This window comes from Struthio camelus, chromosome 4 (genome assembly GCF_040807025.1).
Source record: "Struthio camelus isolate bStrCam1 chromosome 4, bStrCam1.hap1, whole genome shotgun sequence".
Taxonomy (NCBI): Eukaryota; Metazoa; Chordata; class Aves; order Struthioniformes; family Struthionidae; genus Struthio; species Struthio camelus.
The window spans coordinates 59,539,934-59,557,984 of NC_090945.1; the positions used below are offsets into that span (position 1 = coordinate 59,539,934).

An 18,051-nucleotide genomic window follows, 5' to 3' on the forward strand; every position below is an offset into this window, starting at 1 on the left:
TGGTCAAGTTCTTCATATGAAGACAGGCTAAGAGAGCTGGGCCTGTTCAGTCTGGAGAAGAGAAGACTGAGAGGTCATCTGATCAACGTGTATAAGTATCTGAAGGGGGGTGTCAAGAGGATGAGGCCAGTCTCTTCTCTGTGGTGCCCAGCAACAGGACAAGAGGCAATGGGCAGAAACTGAAGCACAGGAAGTTCCATCTGAACCTGAGAAAAAACTTCTTCACTGTGAGGGTGACAGAGCATTGGAACAGGTTGCCCAGAGAGGTGGTGGAGTCTCCTTCGCTGGAGATATTCAAAACCCGTCTGGATGTGATCCTGGGCAATATGCTCTAGGTGACCCTGCTTGAACAGGGAGGTTGGACTAGATGATCTCCAGAGGTCCCTTCCAACCTAAACCGTTCTATGATTCTGTGATATGGAATACTGACAGGTTGGACGTATTATTAGTGTCACAATTTTAAGACCATTTTTACTGTCACTTTTCCCTTCATAAATTTGGCACAGCCCTGATTAAGAAACTTAACGTAGTGACATCATGGTAAAATCGTTCCAAATAAGAAATAAGTTAGAATCAGAATCTTCTCAGTTAAGAGCAGGTTTATAGCAATGATGAACATAAAGCCACATAGGCTTATGCAACTTCAACTAGTCTAAACTGAAAGTGCTTGCTTATATCTCTCTGCATCTAATTCTCTCCATCTGTGAAATTAGGAATCAGCTCTCTACCCACTTTGTATAAACAATGTGGAGCTGGAAGAATCCAAACCCACCATACTGGTAGTTCTGGTTTACCCTGTTCATTATGTTTTATTAATATCATTACTTGCATGATATTTAAGTTCAGGTAAAATGCATAACACCGTCCAAATTTTACTTGTGCAGAGTATTAGGGCAGTGACCAACCATCTTTAGCCTCTTTTGCTCAGATAACTCAGAGGAAAATCATAGGCAAAAAATTTCATCACATACAACTGCATGAACAATTCTCCCTATTTTTCTTTAGTTTACATTTTGGAGGGGAGATGTGAACTTAACACATGCATCCTTATCATTCAGGGAACAATTCCTCAGGGGGACTTTTTCAGCCCTATATTAGTTCACATTAACCCTTCGTTTATCTTTTCTTGCTCTTAGTCTCAAACATTTATATCACTGAATATTTTCTCCTAATTGCATCCTTCTAAGGCTTCACTCTAAACAATACATCAGACTTTCACTGCCCCTCTACTCACCTCTTTCCTTACTTCCTTCTCTACTCACTTGCACTCATCAGATTAGGACTCTTAAAATCGTGCATACTACAACTTTACTCCCACCAAGTTTAAATCCACCTAGCCTCCCCCTCCCAATTAGAGACTCAGAAACCAGCTAACACCACTCCCACCCCTATTATAAAAACCTTCAGCAGAGCTATCCCAAGCACACCGGTGGAGGAGCATAGCTGAGATTTGGCCCTGGCCCTCTTACAGGTCCAGATCTTCCAGAGCACCAGATCAATTTCCCAGGCAGTTCTGGTGGTGTGCTGTGTTTCTCACACATGCCTATTTATAAAGAATAACCTTAAAATAGAGTTAGAAAAAAAATTATGTAAAATATATATACTCCCTACCACCATTCTACTACAGTGTATATAGTCTTGTCTCAAGGAGCTCATGAAACGTAAATGTGCTCTAAAAACATTCTGTGGTAGACCCCTTTCTTTTGTTCATTCAGATAGTCAGTACCTAATGCAAAGTAACAACTATAAGCAGCTAGCAGTCAGTGAGGCATTTTAAAAAGCTGAAGTTACACAATGTTACAAAAAGGGAGTGAAGCAGGATGAGAAATGCAGGATGACCTCAGAACAACTATCTGTTAAATGCTGCAGCATATCATGTGTTAGGCAAAGCTGAGACAAAATCCTTACAGAAAATAAGTTTCTTCTAAAAATGTATCACTGTGACATGGTAGCACAGTGTCGTTACATTTGGTACAAACCTGGAGACCTGATTTTGAATGCCTTACTGGACTCACACCAAGTTCTGCTGCTGGCCTCTGACCACTGGTGTGTTCCTTATTAGCCCCCCAGTTCACAGAAGCAAAAGTGGTTGGTCTGAGGATAGCCATCTCATTGTCTTGTCCACTGTATGTGTAGTCACCGGCGAGCTTTCTCCGCCTTAGCCCCATTTACCACCTAGCTTAGGAAACCTTTGGCCTACATTTTAGATTAAATTTTAGCATATAATTTAGTAGTAACCATTTTGCACTCTGGGCCTTGGGAAGAGCAGGAGTTCTCCTGCAGGCATCAGTAGTAATACAGAACTCAGATGACCCAGAAGATTCATTTAGGTGATCCACAGTCATGTGAGATTTATCTGAATCGTCTGAACCATGTAATATTCTTTCTTTTTGTTCTCTACAGTTTTCTCAATTGATGTGTTTCTTGGACTGAGACTCTAACCCCATTTTCTGAAAGAGATATGAAAAAGAATGCATGTGTCAGTTCTCTCTATGGCAATGGAAAGGCCCTGGACCCAAGTTAAACAAGTTGAATGGCAAGTATTGTCTGCGATAAGGAAAAAAGAAGACGAGGTAAAGAATCTACAAGCAAATATTTTGGCAACCCTAAGATTACCCTAGAAACTGTCATTTCTGTTTCTTAGATTTACCTTTCTGTGCCCCTGTGCAGTCCTGAGTTATCTGAAACTGCAAATACCCTCAGTGTGGAGTCCCCAGACTCCTCTTTCAGCATAATACTCAGTAAAAATTGTCACCAGTGCAGCTATTAGTGAGGGTAAGTAACATGCTGCCTGTGGATTTTTCCAATTGCTGTCTGGTAACTGTCAAAGCTATTAATGTGTTCAGTGCCACGAATGCTTTCCCTAAAGAATTTCTTTCAAGGAACAAGCCATTCTTACCGCCAGAAAAATGCACCTTATTTTTTCCCTTATAGTCTGAGTCAGAATTTATCCCAAAATATCTGCTATTATGAAAAAAAAAAAAGAGAGCTCAAACATGCAGTGGAAATAGGAGATAACCTCCTCTCTGTTTGCATGTGCTTTTTAGTACAGATCTAGGAATATGTGCTAAGTACTCTGATATGCATTTTTATCTTTAACAGGCAAAAGTGATACTGCAGTTATAAATTCATTATAGGTAACGTCATGGATTGCCCACTCTTTCTTCTGTGAGAGATGTCTCAGGGTTTCTAGAGCGACTTCATGATACACATGTAGATCGTTGAAGCTGGACTTCTAGAACATTGGACTCATGGTTTTGGTTTAGGATATAGGGAAATGCAGTAGAGATGCGATTACACTATTTTGTAATTACAAGATGAGGTGGGATCATCAGCTCCTCTCTCAGACATTCCCTCTTTCAGGAGAGAAGTAGGAAGTGGGATAGAACTAAAAATAGAGGCTTTTCAAATCTCCAGATTTGAAAATATTTCAAGATTTTGAAATTTTTTCTTATGTCCAATAAAGATAACACATATGCCACTGGAGGAAGGAAATGAAGCTAACAGGAAATCCTGAACGTATGTTAGTTCTAGTTATATCTCACTTTGACAAGGTTAACCATTTTGACAAATTTAACCATTTTATATTTTCAAAATTCTCTCTAATATTTTAAAAGTACATCTTACATGTATTTTAAGCTCTAAAATATCAAAATAGGAAACTTTTGATGCAAATTTTTAAAACAAAAATTTTGTCAAAATCTGCTTATTCATATAAAAGTTTATAATTCAAAAATCAGAATTTTTCCTTGAAAATTAATTTGGTTGAAAAATGCTTTATCAGCTATAGCTCTACCTATTCCATCCCAGAATTAGGACTCACCTTGGAAAAAAAAAAAAAAGCAAGGGAGAAGTGAGCTCTACCAAGTATCATTCCTTACTGGAGAACAGGAAATCTGTACAAGGACTGATGGGGGCAATTTTCTAAGAATATTATTGCCTAAAACATGAGTCTACCTACTGCTACTGCTGCACTGAAATTTAAACATCATTAATCAAGTACAATATCAGAAGTGGGGGTCTTTACGAATTGGAAAAGGTTTGATAGTACAGCTACACTGTTTCATCAGCATACTCACATAGGCACCAAGAAACCATTGCAATGAACATAAATCTTCTCTTGACAAAACACTGCTTTTGACATTATATCAAACCAGCTGGCAAGAGGCTTATTCTGAGCATGTGATTGTATGCTTATTAGGGCTTTTACCAATGTACCTATATCTGTTTCAAGGAGTGGGCTTCTTTCCTACCTGATGTTAAGAGAGAAGGTCAGAGTTTTCGTATAGAACAGAGCAGGATAAAATAAAGGAAATAGTTTTGCTCATTTCATGGCAGAGTAAAATATTCACATTAAATGTGAATTCAAATATAAAAATGACTATCACCTTTAGAATTCAGTTAAATGTAAATAAACCCATGAACAACTAAAGACAGAACAAGATAAAACATAAAGTAGAGCAGAGAGCAGCAATCTATGTGAGGCTGAAAGCATTTCAAGGGAGTCCTGAAAGTTCTCTCTTAATGAATTAAATTAGCTGAAGTCATATATCTGTGCGAACTATTTCTAAAGTACTTTCAGAAATCTCTCTCTGCAAGAGACAAGCTCCAACTGAAATGCTGGGAAGCAACAGAGTAGTAGTTTGATCAGTATATACATTTATATGCTTAGTCCTTTTATCAGTGTCTGGAGATAGTGAGAAATCATAAAGAAAGGGTGCGGAAAGAAGACCCCACTTTATTTCCTTATCTCTAGGCTAAGCTGAGGCTTATCTAGTCTCCTTGCTCTCAGGAAAACTCAAGAGTTGTTTTTTTCTAGCACATGGATCCCCAAAAGAACCACAAAGAGAAGCTACAGCATGGCATGATGAATAATGGGGGGCATGTACTCCGCTCTCAGGAGAGCTGGGTTCTAATCTCTGCTCTTCCATTAACCTGCTTTATGGTCCTGGGCAAGTGATTTCACTTATTTTTGTTTCTATTTCCCCTTTGACTGTCTTGTGGATTTAGATTATAAACATTTGTTGCAGGGACAGGCTTTTGCTATGACCTGTAGGTTTCTTTATTAAAGATACTTTAAAGTCCAGACAGTGTTTCTAGTATTACTATATATTTTAGTATTATTACTATATATTTTAGTATTATTATATGTAGAGACGGCAATATCCCATTGTACTAACAGATGGGAGTACCTAAAATGTATGGTCCCCAACTATTTCTAGCACCAAAAATACAAGATATACTCATTCAGCTTTACAAACAAAAGTAACAATTCTCAAATATTGGTAGGTACTAATAAGTCTACCTTTGTATATTGGCCAAGCTATATTAGGTCTATCAATTTATTGCAACATCTGGTCAAAAACTGCTCATTCTTTGGCAGATATTGTTATTTTTTAACCATCTAGTCTGTTCAGCTAATAATTGCTCACAGTATTCCAGAGATATAAGCAAAATTATTTCATGATGTCCATTTCTTTCAAGACAGAAGATACAATTTATTTAGTGAAAGATTTATGACAAAACTTACTATTTTTACTGCTGTTTTCTCCATTTGCTTAACTGCTATTAAGTTCAAATAGGGTTTTTTCTTTTAATATAGTAATATTTTGTAATATTCTGGCTACATTTTATACTGACACAGGGACCTGGTAAAAGCAGAAAAATTCTAATCTGACACAAGTTATGATGGAGTTTTGGTCAGGACTATGGTCTTTGATCCTGTGTCATTGCCAGATAAGTTCGTTTAGATCTTTCCAGCTGAACAAAGTTCAGATTTTATGTGAATTTCTGTCAGAAACTATTTTTTTATCAAAATAGCCAAATATTAAAACTATTGAAGTTTGTTAAGGAATACAAGTAAAAAGGTTGATTCCCAGTCAATCGTACTTCATTCTAGAAAATTTGGCTTCCATTTCAGAGGACCATTTGAAGACCTTGCATGCTGGGGTAAGGCTGGCTACCATAGGAACCACAGAGCTTTCTTTCAGACAGCTTTTCCTATTTCTTAATTCTAAGAACAGGGAAGATTGTTCTGGCTGGGACATTACCTTTGCCTTTGCAATAGACTGGAAGCCCAGCTTAGTTGCCCTATCATCAGCTAATACCAGTTTAGGATAGTACCAGCCAATACCTATAGTCAGATATAGATGCTTTACAAGAATGACATTCGTTTAGAAATACACATAATGAGCTCATATATGACGCACTTGTTCGTGAGTGAACTGGTTTGTAATATTATTCATTACTATGTGCAGGTGTTGACTAGTGCTACTGTTTCTTAGCTGCCAGGGCCCTGAGCACATCACCCCCATTTCTGAGGGTTTAGCTGCCCGGGATTTGGACCTGCTTAGGTAATACAGGTTTCTGGCCTTGAGAGGAGCAGAGCTAGGGATTTTCTCTTCCCCATAAAATTGAGGGGATATTTAAATTAATATTTTAATATATTTTCTGAGACAACACACTAAATTTTTGCTGTTGTTCTTAAAAGGTTTAGAAATATATAAGTGCCCATAACAGTGCTCACATAGCATTGATTCTACTTTTTAGAGGGCATTTAATGCATTTACAAGGCCTCAGATGGTTACAGAATAAAGTAGCTGTTTTGTGTGCATTTGAATACCTATTTCTAGAGAGCCAAACAAAAAAGCTGAGCTAAAAAGCCTTTGTTTCTAGTTACACAGTGTTCCTAAAAGAAGTCCTCAACTGTGAGGCAAAAGAGAGATAATATCTAGTTCTAAATCATATATACAGAGTACATGGGATGGATATAAAACCTTGCTGAGGAAAAGAGTAAAAGTTCTGACACTGTACTGTTTTACATGTGGTACAAGTATTTACATCTGCAGAAAGAAGGTGTAAGCACTGCTATTTTATTTTACTGCTGGTCATTCAACTTTCTAAACAGTTTGTGTACACTCAAACGAGTAGAGAATCACTGCCATAGAGAACATGGCAGAGTGGTAAAAGAAAGATCACAAAATGCGATTTAGGAAGAGTTCATAGATTGACAGGCTGAAACCCTTGCCTACCTGAATGACAACACTTTCAGCACTTCGAGTGGAGACAAGATTGCCTCCACAGATTTTAAGACCAGAACTGTTATTAAGATCTTCTGATGCAAAGCAAAAGAAGTGATAGACTGTCATTCGGTAGTTCCTGAGCTGCAGTTCAACTGGAATAGAATATTTAAAATGAATCTTATTTTAAATTATTCAGATGATTGATTTATTGCCCTTTGAGGCAAATACTAGACAAAAATAATTTAGTTTTGCCAAAAAACAATTAGCCATTGTTCAAAGCCAATGGATAAAGTTTTAAGAGTAGTTAAAAGAAACAGGAGCTAAAGTCTTACTAATCTGCACATGAATTCAGGCATGAAATTCACATGGGAACTTTTGAAATTATAATTCAATGACCATTTAAGACATAATATAGAACCTTTTTCCAGTGCTGCTGTCCTGAGACAGTTGATGTTGTCATATGCATTATTTAATATACAGAATAAATTCAGAAAGATTAATTGTTGTATTCATTTAGGTGTTCAACTTCTTTGTATGTCCTGTGACACTCACAAAACAAACCTATTATGCATGCAAAATAAATAGTTAAAATGTTTTGGGACTGTGAGAGTCTATTTTCTGACACCTTATGTGACTCATTAGATCACGGTGACCCTGTCAAGCTGTATCAAAGAATGTCAAATTGTTTGAAATATGTCTGATTCATGCAATCTTTGACAGTGTGGGTGAAGTAATCTAACATGACATGGAATCTAATGAGTATCAGAAAGGTCGTTATTTTCATCAACACGTTAGTTCCTTAAAATCCTTCTCCTTTTACGAATCCAGGCAAGATTTCTTTTAATTTGATGTGCTGTTGAAGTTCTCATTGGTGACAACAGGACCGATTGCAATGTCAGTGCTCTCTATTATGAAGCAAATAGAACTCAAGGAAAGCCTTAAGATCTCTGGATTTAAACCAACATAAGTGAGATAACTGAAGCCAGACAGAGAAAACTCCTGCTCTCAGTAAGACACTGTTACAATGTCGGAACCATACTGGTGGAGACACCATCATGTAATTCTCCATTATATGTCTGTAGTACGTCTGCCAGATTTTAACCACAACACAGGCTAAGGTCAAAATTCTGAAATATTTGTATCATTGGTTTTAACAATTTTTAAAAATATGCCCTTACCTAAATATCATCAAAATTTAATGATTTGCTTTAGCAATTGCTTTAATTGAGGAATCAAACTGATAGCTTTAATAGCTAGCTATAGGAAGATATTTATAAAACTTTTTAAAGTCATGTATCAGATCAGGTCTACATTCTAATCACATCCTGCAAATCAGAAAATTCTGTGATATTGTCTGTAACTTTTAGAAATATAAACCAAATTTTGTTTTTCACAGCGCACTGTGCATTTCATTTTCTTTTAAATAGTAACACTGACAATGTTCAGTATAGTACAGGAAAATAAAACAGAGAATCCAACCTTTTTTATTTAATTTACATAGAGCCACCTGCCTGTTACACTTTCCACCCTGATCATTTTTGTTTTCATTAGCAATTCCCTTGTCAGTAGTCTATAAAAAAAATTAAAAAATGAATACTTTTTTAGAAACGTAAACTCAGCTGTGTCTGTCAAACTGATATGTGCTATCTTTAGTTAGAAAACCAAATCACGTTGTTGTTCCACCAGTGTATATAAATATTTATGCTTTACGCAAACAAGTATATTGTGTTGCACACTGGAAACATCTTTGGAATTAGTACTTCTATTTTAAATAGTTGAGTTCTAGAATAAAAGCATTTAGAAAAAGATTCCAGCTGCCATACATCTGAGCTAATCAAAACAATTTACGCCACAGACTGACCTTTGCTTTAGAAAATCTCTTTGCATGCATGTATCAAGGGACAGAGGTACCTTATTTCCTTATTCTTAATCATAAATATTTCTATTTATTTCAAACATGAATACTTTGTATTGTTGTTTGAGCTGGGTGCCAAACTTATACATGTTCAATCTCTTTCAGTTGTTTCATTCAGACTAAAACTTTGGATTATCTGGAGAAAAACCTTCATCTAGAGCATTGTTAACTTCCAAATTCTTAGGATGCCATGTTAGAACACTTCTTTATGTAGTTTTATATACTTCATTTCAGCTTCATTTAAGCCTCGTTTCAGTAACACTAATAGATTCTTCAAAGAAAGCTAATTTAGGAGATGGCTAGAGGAACAGGGAAATTTAGGAAATATATACCAATATTGTAAAATGCGTAACAACTCCTATACTTTCAAAAGATTCATCAGTTTGTACTTTGGAGACAAATCATCAGGAAACAATTGCCTTTCTAGAGGAACAATAAGGGAAACCTAATTCATATAACCCTTTGAAGTTATTTCAAGTATAGATATTTTGCATAGCTCATGAGTAGCTACATTTCAGTTCCTGCATCATGTAGACCAGATTCTGATAACCCTATCTATCTGAAAAGCAACTTATTCCCCTGAAGAGCTGTCTTGGGGATTTCATATCTTACCTAAGCAGGTGAGCACACCTGCTAGTTTACAAAAGCCTGGGGCTATGGCAGAGCGAGGTCTTGTGCACTCACTCTCTCTCTCTCTCATTCTCTGTGAAATGATTCAAAAAGCCTCAGTTCCATTTCCATCACAAAAATAAACAAATATTTGGACCTTGAAACATTTTGCAAAATGAGATTCTTCCTTTCTAACCAGTTCTGCTCAACAGTTCTTTATCTGAGAACCACTATACTAAACATTTCTTAGGACTACTTTCAGTGTTTCGGAATTGGCTTGATAAACAACTAAAATCATGCATGCCTGTCCATAAAGATTTCCGATTCTTCCTAAAGTGAGAAACAAACAATGAATGTTATAGCTCCATCTTTTCATTTGTTATTCCTTTTTTTTAACAGTAGACTATTCTTTCCATTTTATGCATACCGACACATACAATTTATCAGGAAAGGTATCAACTGGCTGCTTGTGTATTTTAAGAGAATGTCTTCCCTCCTACAGGGAGGAACAGGAGTTTCAATGAGTGGACATGGAGAACGTGGGAGACTTTATTTATTTCTCGCTACAGCTCTCCAGTCAACAGAGGGACAGCCAACAGTGGAGTATACGTCATCAGTAACAACACATTTGCCCTATTTTTTTCCTTCCTAGTCAGTCACATTAAAGAAACAGCTATTAAATTATGAAAATAAGTAGACCAAGATGATTTATACCCTACAGCTTTAAAACTGTTTGTTGAGGAGTTTTCTGGATCATTAATGCTGAATTTTAGGAAGATATGTTACCATATAGGAAGAATGTTAAAATTATGTCAGTATCTTGAAGGGATAAACACTGTGACCTGTTTGTGCACAAGCTGCCAGCTTCAGTCCACCCTAGGCAAAATATTGATAGAATCGGTAAAGAACTCATCCAAAAAAAGGGAATGTAATTAAACCTAGTCTGATGTATTATTAGACTAGCTTTATTGCTTGAATTCTCATTTGCATCCTTAGGAAAAATTCTCATGAACAGAAGCCTCTTGGAAAAAAAGATAAACATATGCTCCCAGTCTGTCCTACAGATAAATACAAACTGATATAGCTGTACAGTGCCTTGCTGCAAATTTGTGGCTTTTATGTCTTTTTGATTCACTTTCAACATTTCAAAAGCAAACTATGACTGTTACTAAGTCTGAATGAAAGAAGCTTGAACTAGCCCTACGCTTTGAGGATAACTGTAAGGATGTGAAGGCAATGTGAGAAAAGCGGTTTCTTTTGAAATCAAAGACTAAACTCTCACTTTTAGCAACAGGGCCAAGACTTCATCCAGACTTTAAGTATCTGACAGTATCAGCATGGGATCTCTGTTGATACAGAACAAAGAAGGTAAGAGAATTTTTATTTCTCAAGAAAGTCTCATTTGATGGTAGAGGCTCATCTTCCATTATAAGATTCCTCTTTAAAATCCAAGCTACTTGTTGCCAGGTTTTAATTTGGTTGTTTTATCGCTGAAAAACTCCTGCCCAAACTCTTGTGACCTCAATATATGTGAATGAAGTAGTACTTACTTCAGTGTCTCAAAGCTCTAAGCTGGCCAATGGGACAGAAAGGCTGTGAGTAGCCAAGGCCCCACGGGAGACAGGAACGCTCAAAGAACCACAGTCACGTTGCATTTATGCTACTGGCCGAAGTACAGTCTTTATCAGCATGATAATACACCCATATTCCTACATCTCCAATAGACCAAACTGCTCTGGAAGGAAAGCTTCAGCTTAGCCCTGTCTTTACGCTCAAACGAAACAAGTACCCTTGTAACACTGCGTGCATGTGCTGGGGAAGGCACAGGAGGGAGAGCGCCTTGCATTCATTTCCCTTCTTGGGACACTTCACCAGCTGAGAACAGGATAAGCCTCCACAATGAATCAGAAAGCATCCTATTACAAGTTTTGCTAAATGTTATGCTTTTCAATGTTATCCTTTCATCTGTAAATAGAATTCAGAATGTCATGTTTTATCCTGAAGGAACTGGCAACAAGAAGCAGGACCCGAGCAGAATAAGCCTGTGACCTCAATGCAGTAAAGCACAGCCTTCCATCATATTACTTCTTTTTTTCTGAATCCTTGAAGACAACTGTGTGAAGATAATTGTTTTTAACTGAAAAAAAAAATCTGTTCCATGTGCTTTGCATTTGTAGATTGAAATAGAATATTCTAGAAAATTTTTATGCATTGTTAGTTTTAAATGCAAAAGTTAATTATCTTTATCTGAATTTTGTGAACAAATTTACTTTTTTGTGTCTGTTATTTTAACTACTCTTTAAATAGGATGCTGACTGCAAACTTCTTGTTTATAGTAATTTTGAAGTTTTCACTTTAGCTAAGAGGAAAAAGACTGATGGAAAATGTGGTGTTTGTATCTGCTTAATGAAAAGTTAACTATCCACTTCCTGTTTTATAATGTCTGGTAAGTGTCTCACATGACTATATCTTACCACATTGCATATGGTTTAATGTTTGCATTTTCTCTTACAGTCAAGCCTCATTTCTATTTGTAACTTGATTCTCTGAATATCTTACAGATATTCATTTTCAACTAAAATTGTCTTTGCAATGTTTATAACGTAGTCTAATAGCTAGAAAAACTTCCCTTTGGTGTGCTAAAAAAGAGCTGATGGATCACAACACTAAAGGTCTCTGGCTTAACTTTGCAAAGTAATTCTGAAAGCAGTTTCGTTTTTCATCTCCCTCTTGAATTTTCAAGGGTTAGGTTTAGTAAAAAGTCATGGTTTTTTTCTTCTTTTTTTTCTTTTTAGGAAAGTAAACCTGTCAATACAGAATATACAAAACCTTTTCTCATTAACGCTTCTGATATAGCTCCCTGTGCCTTCAGTAGACTGCTGGATAAGGCTGAGTGAGGAAACTTTTATTAGTGTATGTTTAAAAGTAGTTTACTTCACTGCCTATGTTGGTCCAGAACTCCAAGGATGAATTTAGCAAAGAAAATGAGTGGGAGTACAAAAGACCTTAAGCAAACCAGAGGCCTTATGTGTGGATGCAAGGCACTTGAATAGACTCTTTGGAGTTCAGAAGCAGACTGAGTTCTCCATGTAGTCATATGCTATGCAAGTAGAAATACACAGAGGAATTAATATAGTTTAACAGGAATAGTTCATGGACCACCATCAGATCACACTGCACCAATGTTGTTAGGAGGAATAGAAAACATCCTATAACTTTTAAGGCCAGGACTGCTCAGTACAATCATAACAGTATCCTCCAGCAAACTGCTGAGACCTTTTAAAAAATAATTATCAGTATTTTCAATTTGTAATAGTGTATTAATATTAATAATTCTTACTGGAAATCTGTAAAGAATAAAAAATTTTGACTTGCCTGCTGTCCACCATACACATTATACTATGTCTTTGCGTACAGAAATTCATAATTCAGGTTTAAAGCGAGGCCACTGTTATCCGCTTGAAGCCTTCACAGCATCCCCTCTTCTACAGTGATAGAAGTGTTAAGTGCTATTGCTGGAGTGGTTTTGATATGGCAGTTTTTGAAAGTAGTAGGTCATTAATATTAAAATCAGGTTGAACATTAAGGATAGCATTTACAATATGCTATTAAAATTTAAATGAACAGAGCACTGTGCAAATAGCAGTTGTGCACATGAATATAAAACGGAGCATCTCATATGGGAAAGTTTTTTTTCCATCCATGTCCAGTTTTGGTTACATATACAGAGTTCGCATTCTTTGAAGGAGAAATATAACTGACAAACTGAGCTCAGGTAACTCAAGTCCCTTTCCAAAACCTTTGTTTAAATATTTGTTTCTAAAGCCAAAATCTTGGAAATACTTTAGTTTTACAATATCTCTCCTCAGAGACATAGTATAATTGCACTAGATGCTTGTAAAGACTTTATGAACAGTCTGAAAAAATCTTTTCAGTTTAGACAACATAAGAAAAATACAGACTGAAAATAAGACCTGTATGCATTTTTCCAAATCTGATTTCTTGATCGTGTTCTTCAGGGTTAGGTGACGTTTTTCCAGGGTGTATATTCCTAAAGGTTTCTTAAAAGGGCTTTTCTTATGCAAGCTGCTACAGAGTGGCACGTGAATACTAACCATAAATGAATATGTGAACCTTCTGTGTCTGTGGAGCTGCTACCACTGGAGATAGAAGAGCTGTATGGAGGAACCTCAGTACTTTAAAATTCCCTCCTTGCAAACTGATTTCTATCAATCACCTTCAGCTTTCCGTTCTCCCAGATTTCGGGCAGCCCAGGCCAGACAGCTTCCTGCAGGGCCTGCTTACTGAAGTGTTCCAGGGTGCAGCAATTTTAAAAATTGAAATGGAATTAATGAACTACTTACTTATATTATAGATTTTCCTAAATTGTCACAGTGCTAATAATTACCATAGTGTTAATAACTGCACAAGTAAATAATATTGGTGTAAACAACTTTAGTATTCTTGATAGTTAACTTGGACAGTAGCGCTGTACAAACAGTGCTGGACAAACCCCAAATCTGATCCAGAAATGGCAGCACTTTCATTTTGCTGGGTAAGAGATATGTGAGTCCATATTCAAAGGTAAGCATCATTTTTGAATAGCAGGTTGTTCTCTGTGGGAACAGTTTAGTCAGGGGATTAAATATTTCTCTATATTTGCCAAATGCGAGCAGCTTCAGGCATAGATTCCTCAAAATGCCCTTTTCCACCAAATATGTATAGCTGTATACAAACTGTTGCACATATAGATGAGCACAATTTCTTTTTCAGTCTGCACTTTCTCCTCAAAAGCAAACTATCACTCTCTGGTCTCCTCCTTGAATGCTGGCTTAATCTGCAATTTGGAAGTAAAGGCTTGCACAAATGAATTTGGGAATGTCATCGAGATATCACACATAGTTGTATTTCTTTCTTCACTTTTTTTCCCTTTATTTTCCTAGTTTTCATTTCTTCCAGTTTTAGCTCTTGATTCAGCTACAGTCTGGCTAAATTCAATGTGTCTTTATAGTGTGGAACGTATAGGTGTATATGTGTGTGTGCATATATATAAGCCAATCTATGAAATAGAAATTGCAGGCTGTGAGACTAAAATTGCTTATGCTTTTGCCATATGAGAATTCTTCTAGTGAGAGCTGTGCCTATATGAAAACTCAGATAAGTGACTTGAATTATAAGAAATCTTATTACAGTTTTCTAGTCTTTAAAGAATACTGTTCTCCTTGATTCTCTATTCTTCCTCATAAAGAGGAAAAATGTGAAAATCAAGGTAATTAAAAACTAAATACTTCACAGATAAGACAAAGCTGAAAGTATCTTTTAATGAAGAAAGTTGTGTGGTATGATTACATTAATTTAATATTATGTCCTAAGTTCCTCAGATTAGACTGGACAGTAGTTCTTTCACTAATAACTTACATTCTGCCAGGGACTTGTGTATACTGGTATCAGATAAAGCTCAGTATGTCTTTGTGTAGGAAAGAAAGAATTTTGCACACCGAAGAAAGAAGATAGAATGGCTTGGAGTGGCAAGTGAGGGTTCAGGGAGCTCAAAAGCCGCACAAGTTTTGTGGTCTTTGGAGCCTTGATGTAGGGTGTAGAGATATATGTTTTCAACTATTTCTCCATTCTTGAATACTCCAAGACTTCAATACTATAGTTCTTAGATCCTGCCTTTCACTTTTACAAAATGTAGGACCATCATTTCCAACCTGACCTCTCCAGTGGTAGCAGCAGCAAGAGTAGAGCTGCCGTGGCAGAGAGGGTCTGAAGGCCAAAGCAGTGCATTTCCTAATACAGGGAAAGCAGATTGTATGTCAGGCCTGACGTTTTCACACCCTAGTTACTCGTACATTTTTCAGCCCACTGCCATTCTGATCTACAGCTGGAGTCTCTGGATACTACTATAACATAAATAGTAATAATTGAAATTATTGAGTAGAGCTCATTTTCAGTGTCATATAAATGCTATTCTGGCTGCATCTAGGAAAGCTTCTTTCCTTTTTACAGCACCAAGTGGATAGTGGAGATGCCACAGGATTTCATTGCTCCTGTCTAAAGGTCTCCTTAAAGGTGATTGACTGAAATGAGATTCCTTTCATTAACTATCCTTCACCCCAAGTGTGGTTAATTAGTATTATCTACCTCCAGGTGCATATTATACAGCTCTGCTTTAAACAACTATTTCTGTCCCGGTGAGCTAATCTCCTTTAATGGATAAAATTGCAACTGCTCTTGATTTTGATGAGCTTACTGTATCTCCACTAGATGAGAAATGCTTGTGTACAGCATGATTCCGTTTCTATATCAGACCAGAAGTAAAATCTCCACAATGGAAGCTTTTAAGACATATTGACAGTTCAAATCCAGAGGCAAGGCTTTGTCCAGCCTTCTCTAAGTGTGAAATTTCTGACATTTCACCTTTTTTTTTAGCAGTAACAGCAAGTACAACCAGTTGAAGTGTGAAACTGTCAAGCTTCTGACTTAATGGTAACAGAAACTGATATTTTTATACAGCACGCTGTATTTCAGGATACCAAAGTACTTTAAAAAGTAAACATAGAGGTCACTCCACAGGGTCATGGACTCTAGCTATCCCTAGAAAAGAAAGCCGAGACCATACAGTATAGCTTCAGACTGCTATTTCAATAAGAAAATGAAAAATGTCAGTTTTCACAGACAAAGGAACGCTTACAGTTTAGACCTCACAAATAGGTGATATCGAAATCTCATCAGACTGAACCCTACTGCAAAGACAGAACAAATGGAAATACGACTGAATCAAGTTGTGTTCATAGATCTTGCTTTGGCTAAGCACTAAATTGAAATTTCCATTATGTTTCATTCTTTTTTTTCTAGCCAGATATTCATCCCTCTGTGTAAGAAATTGTAACTGCTTTAATGAACTAACACACAGCTATTTCAGGTTTTGGCTTACAAGCCCGAACAATCCTTTCAAGAAAAAACAAACAAATAAAAAAAATCAACCAAAGCAGATGTTGTGAAATTGTCTTACAACCTTAAAAAGCCAGATTGGGCAAACTAACCCTAATATAATCCCCAAGATGGCAACGTCAAGAGTCTAATAATGCCATGGCACAGACATTGGTTTGGTAATATTTTGCAGCCACTAATGGAATAAATGTAACAAAAGCAACTGTCAGCTCTCCACCTCAAATACCAAGACAGGCTTCTCTAAGTCACAAGGTTATTTTGGGCTCTGACACAAAGAATTTTTTCCTTCTGTCCCAACTTGGGTGCATCCCCTCTTCAGCAGAATCTGTTCATACCAGTATCCTTACTCTTGCCATTTCACATGCCTGCAAAGGGCAGAGATGCCTGGAATAGGCAGCATCAAAGTGATATGAAGACAAAAGAGGCATTAGTAAGAGAAGGAATCCCCAGCAGAGACTTGCACCAGCCTATGATTATCCCCTCACTCCTGTCAGCTGTGCTGACACATTCTAGGCATGAGCTGTAGCATGCGCTGACTTCTCATGAGGATTTCTAAATCTTCCTGCAAATACCTCTAAATTTCTATTTTGACGTTAACTACAATCATAATAAATAATGAGAAATAACTATTATAAATTCTATGGAACTCACAGAACATATATTCACATTTGATGTGCAGTCCAGCAGTGAACTGTGAGATTAAATAGTTACATCTTGCAAGCTGGGAGTCACATTTGCTGTATCTTTAATAAACATCATGGCTTTGAGTGTATTTAAATTAATATCATTTGTTAAATTTTTCTATACAGAAAATCAATTTTACTGGGGTAGAGACAAAAAGTTAATCAAGCTTAGTCAGAAGAAAATTGGCCTCTTCAATCTTGTTTGCAGAAAAATAACCTCATACACTTTTAGCAAAAAGAAAAATCAGCAACTGAGATTGTGAAGTAAAACCTCACAGAGTTGAATAAAAAATTTCTTAAAAGTCAGGAAGACTTGACAGGTTGTTTACAGTTCTTACTGAAGTTTCTCAAATTATACAGGGAGTTACAAGTACAGCTTCTGTTAGCACTAATGGAATGACAATGAAAATGCAGCCCTTCAAGTGCTCTGCGCTCAGAGGAGTTTGTACTGTGAAAATATACCTCTCAAATTATTTTGGATTATGTCATATGCCCAAGGCAAATTGGCACTTTTCTCTGATCACTACCAAAGTCCTGATGTAAAAACATAGACATAAAACAGTGATCTGCAGGGCAGAACTCACCCTGAGAAAGCAACCATTTGTCCTGATCTATGTTGCAACAGTTTTAACTGAATGGCTGTTATGGAGGAGAAGTATCAAGACTTTTAAGCAACTTCATTTTGCCTTTTGGAGAATTGATGAGCTAGAAATACATACCGGCAGGGACTAAATCAGAAAGCACAAGCTGGGAATAGACATTCTAACTGTCTGCTGTAGGTGGTCATGAGTAACTCACCAGAAGGCATTCCCGGCTGGTGGAACACATCTTTTTAACAGCAAAAATAATAATTATTTGCATTTCTGTT

At 36.7% G+C, this 18,051-nt stretch overlaps 1 long non-coding RNA gene across 3 annotated transcripts in view; it reads left to right on the forward strand.

Annotated features, from left to right (window-relative positions):
• Positions 1–18,051, forward strand: part of LOC104143106 (uncharacterized) — a 66,316-nt gene that overhangs the window by 37,343 nt on the left and 10,922 nt on the right. The window contains exons 4-6 of one of the 3 annotated variants that reach the window (XR_011140725.1): positions 2,404–2,775; positions 10,835–10,914; positions 11,883–11,992. This is a non-coding gene — a long non-coding RNA (uncharacterized lncRNA). The remainder of the gene's footprint in view (positions 1–2,403; positions 2,776–10,834; positions 10,915–11,882; positions 11,993–18,051) is intronic. The other 2 variants (XR_011140726.1, XR_011140727.1) reach the window with 2 other exon arrangements.